Source organism: Schistocerca gregaria, chromosome 6, assembly GCF_023897955.1.
Source record: "Schistocerca gregaria isolate iqSchGreg1 chromosome 6, iqSchGreg1.2, whole genome shotgun sequence".
Taxonomy (NCBI): domain Eukaryota; kingdom Metazoa; phylum Arthropoda; class Insecta; order Orthoptera; family Acrididae; genus Schistocerca; species Schistocerca gregaria.
Genome location: NC_064925.1, coordinates 193,833,053 through 193,837,735, shown reverse-complemented (window position 1 = coordinate 193,837,735; position 4,683 = coordinate 193,833,053). Strand labels below are relative to the sequence as shown.

General features: G+C 43.4%; 1 pseudogene; it reads right to left on the bottom strand.

Moving 5' to 3' along the window:
- Nucleotides 1-4,273: 4,273 nt before the first annotated feature.
- On the bottom strand, nt 4,274-4,391 carry LOC126279194 (5S ribosomal RNA; annotated as a pseudogene).
- Between the last annotated feature and the right edge of the window lie 292 nt (nt 4,392-4,683).

The following is a 4,683-nucleotide window of genomic DNA, read 5'->3' as shown; positions in this document are numbered from 1 at the left end:
TCGACTCTTATGACTGCCGTCTGGTTTCTGTACAAATTGTAAATAGCCTTTCGCTCCCTGTATTTTACCCCTGCCACCTTCAGAATTTACTTAACATTGTACAATCCGTTTCCACAGGAATGTTCTGATTGCGTACAACTATCTCTCAATATTAAAGAATCACTTGATACAGCCAAATTTACAACACTCTTCCGTTGAAGAATAATTGACATCATGTTCACATTTATGTCCTGCTTAAGACATTTACTACACTGGTGGCTAATCTAAGATGATACTGTTGTCTTGATCATTGACTACGAGTTGGTGTTCTGTGCTCAGCCCTAAGTAGACCATCGATTGCAGCGGCGTAGCGAAGCTCTGACAAGCGTGGCTACGCTAGCGTTTTTATTCATTGTGCCGCGTGAATCTTCTATACTCCTCTGTAGTCCAGTTGAGAAGTGCCAACTTTGCTTTGGCACCCTGCTCTTTGGACAACAGCAAGGGCGCAAAACACCTTCACCTTGCCCCCCCCCGTGCCTCTGTCTGTCTTGTCTCCTACATGTTGGTCGGGTTTGCCAGCGCTACATTGATAGCGACTACACCACTCGCCTTTAAGAAGCCTGCATGCAACGAAGGTCTAATAGAAATATTGCTTATTATACACTTCCATGAAGGGGCAGGGAACAGAAGTCAAATTGGCGTGATGTGTACTATCAGCTTACTAACGCAAGTGGTTAGGCTTTTCACTGCAGCCACGCACAGTATGTAGGGGCAACGCAATGTGTTGGTTTGGTGCATAAGCTCGTAGCGTTTTTCCATAATTTTGATAAACACAACCGGTGCACATAACAGACGTTAGTTTTTAATAATACGAGGTATGACAATAAAGTAATGAGACTGATGTGAAAAAAAATGTTGCTTCCCGTCTTAGTCAAGTTTAGTAGAGTCTCCTTCAAAGTAGTTCCCTTCTGATTGCACACACTCTTTCCAGCGCTTCTGCCATTGATGGTAACATTTTTGGAACTCATCTTCTGTAATATCCTTCAAGACCCTCGTCACAGCTTTTTGGAAATCTTGTGTTGTTTGAGAATGGTGTCCCTTGACCACCGTTTTGACTCTTGGCAACAGAAAAAAGTCGCACGGAGCGATATCTGGTGAATAAGGTGGCTGTGGTAGTACTGAAACTTGCTTTGAGGCTAAAAATTGCTGTACTGACAGAGCAGTATGGAATGGCGCATTATCGTGATGCAGAATCTTTGTCCAGGAGGCACCAACTTCTTATGAACAATTCCCTTGGAATCAAAGAAAGCACACAAGCATGCATTTCACTTTTGACTTTGACATGTGAGCTTTTTTTTTTTGTCTGGGTGATCCCTTTGAGCACCACTGGGAACTTTGGCGTTTTGTCTCTGGATCGTACTGAAGAAACCAACTTTCATCACCTGTGATAACACGGCTCAGCAATTCTGGATTGACTTCCGATTTTTGGGGACGATTTTTGCACAAAACTTTCTCATACCAAGATATTCAGTTATTATTAGACGAACCGTTTCTCGAGTGATGTTCAGTTCTTCTGCAATCATTTTCATGGATAATCTTCGATCAGATCGTACGGGTTCATGCAACCTGACCAAGTTGACATCCGTCCATGAGGTTGATGATTGTCAACTGTGGTCTTCATCTTCAATACACGTTCTGCCTTCACTAAACATTTTAAGCCAACGAAAAATTTGAGCTCTTCGCATAACTTCCTCTCCAAAAGCCTTCTGAAGCTTACCGTAAGTTGTCGTCGCGTTTTCACCCAATTTAATGCAAAAGAAATGGCATACCATTTCTTCTACTGTGTTCGCAAGACGGTCTAGTTGTTGATAATAATAAGTGTTAGCTGTGATGGTTACATCTCAGGGAAGCAATTAGAAGTACACCATACCGTCACTGCTCCACCTGGTGCATAACATTACCTGTTCTGTATGCAAGCAGGTTTTTATACAGGGAGTTCCAGCTCTGTTTGTTAGCATAACGACACCATTTCTCCCCCCCCCCCCCCCCCCCCCCCCCTTAACGATAAAGGGTAGGAATGATTGGGACTGTCCACGAGCCAATTGGTGCCGAGCAAGCAGAGATGAACATATGACCACCCGCTGCTTTTTGTGATTTTGGCTTAGAGTACACAGTACTCATATACCAGATTGTGAACCTTCCCTTTGTTTGCAAATGTTGCACGATGGTGGAAAGATTACAATTCACCACATCTGCTAGTTCTCGAGTACACTGACGTGGATTTTTGCTTTCAAACGATCTTCATCAAACGACAAAGGTCTTCCCGAACGTGGAAAGCTACAGATGTCAAAACGATCCTCGTTAAAACGAGCAAACCATTTTCTTGCCTTGCTCTCTCTCCAATGGCAAACGACGCAAATGTTTCTGGCTGCCTTTGCCCTCTCACCCCTCTGCTGAACCCAGGCAGAAGAATATGTGGCAAATGTTTCGATTTCTCTACTTGGTACTCCATTTTCTAGCGTCCACAGCTCTACTGACTATCTCCAGAGGAGAAAATCATAACATGTAAATTGAAATAGAAACAGTGAACTAGAAATAAAAATGACAATCTATAAATAAACCCATTGCAACCGGGTTACCAACATACAAAACAAAAACGCTACGAACTTATATAACAACCAAATAGTGAAACGTCTTTATTTAAATGAGTGTGTCTGAACTTAAACTGCTGAATGAACTGAGAAGCTGAAACTTCTACGTTATTTTATTCTGAAGCTTCTGATTGAAACTGAACGTACTGTCCGTACTTTCTCTTTACTTTTTCTTATCATGTCAACACTGACCTACAATATCCTAGCGCAACGCAATCCGACTGCTCAAGAAAAAGGTAACCTGACTTCAAATAATTCAAATTTTTAATCACTTACTCCACAAAAATCTTCATTACGCGAACTACTGCAATACAACGAGCGCCAATACTGCCAGCTAAATGAAAGATTCTAACTACTAATAGGCATATCGTTAGCAAAGGAAAGATTTTGTTGCGAACCAAGTAATGTATTTTTTTACCTTCATAATGTGACATCTAGTTCAAACACGAATATAAATCGCCATTGACATCCAGTACAAAGGTATATAATCATGAATAATATTCAATCTCCAAGTCAGATACTTCCAGATCGTTAGCTTACGCTAACACTTCAGACCTCTACCCTTCACCAATGCAACTTCTCACATCTGACATCCATCACTTCCGGCTGTTCACCTCCAACTGCCCAACAGTACTTCCATCAGAGCTAGCGACTAACTTCCAACTGCCCAACAGTACAGGTGGTTAACTTCCAACAAGTCCGACCACCCACAGAGTTCTCTTACAAAAAAAGTGCAGTCAGAGAGCCAATGCAAAGCGCTACACAGCGCTGCCAACACACAAGCAACCAACTTACAATTATTATGTGTATAAGGAAAAACTAGGCAGTGGATGTCTCATTCAGAAATCACATGTAAATGTTTATTGTTTGTTACAAAATCATGTTATGCCTCGTGTAAGAAGGAGAAACATCGAGCAGCATCTGTCGGGAATTTGGCAGTGGCAGGGCCGTGGTCCATCAAGACTACCTTTTAGCATTCCGTGTCATTAATACTCGTGTTGGTCGGGATTACACAACTATCGTGCGAATATGAAATCTATGAGTTCAGGAGAACGATGCGCAACGCCATACAGGACCTCAGCAGCCCCGTGTGATTAGTTCCCGAAAGGACAGACAGATTGTACTGCTACCTTGCGTAACTTGACTCAGAAAATAGGATTCTTTGCAACAAACAAAGTGGGATAACGTCTGGAACACCGCAAACTGTCTGAATGACGACAACTTTTGGGGCTTTCAACGACCACATAACAGAGAGAGGTACACCGATAGTGGTGCACACACACGAGATGCACCACGGATTTCTTCAGCCGGCTTTCCAGCTCTGCTTGCAGCATCGAGATGCACATAATCATGTGTAGAGGCTCATAAGAGAACGAATGTTACGAGATTGCCATAACGCCCCTGTATCCGGTGCGCCCATTGAAAGTGTTCCCAATATACAGCCCTCCGTCTTCAGGCCACAAGTGGCTCATCGGGACCATCCGACAGCCGTGTCATCCTCAGATGAGGACGCAGGAAGGAGGGGCGTGTGGTCAGCACACCGCTCTCCCGGTCGTTATGATGGTTTTCTATGACTGGAGTCACTACTATTCGTTCGAGTAGCTCCTCAATTGGCATCACGAGGCTGAGTGCATCCCGAAAAATGGCAACAGCGCATGGCAGCCCGGATGGTCACCCATCCAAGTGCCGGCCACGCCCGACAGCGCTTAACTTCGGTGATCTGAAGGGAACCGGTGAATCCACTACGGCAGGGCCGTTTCCTCCCAACATACAGAGGGTACATAAATTATGTTTAGCACTTAAGAATTTAACAACTTTAAAACTATACTATATATTAATAAATGGTTTTCAACATGTGACAAGGTACCTCATGAATTTTTTTGCCTTCCAGGTGGCGCAGTTTTGACGTAAAATCGAACTTTGAAATCTGATAAAATGTGGAAGCCACAGGAGAAACCTCAGTGTGTGGCTTGGTTCATATAGACGACGTCCGATACGCAAGTGCAACGAAACTTTCGAACACGATCAACTGTTCGGGCTTTTCATACGTCAT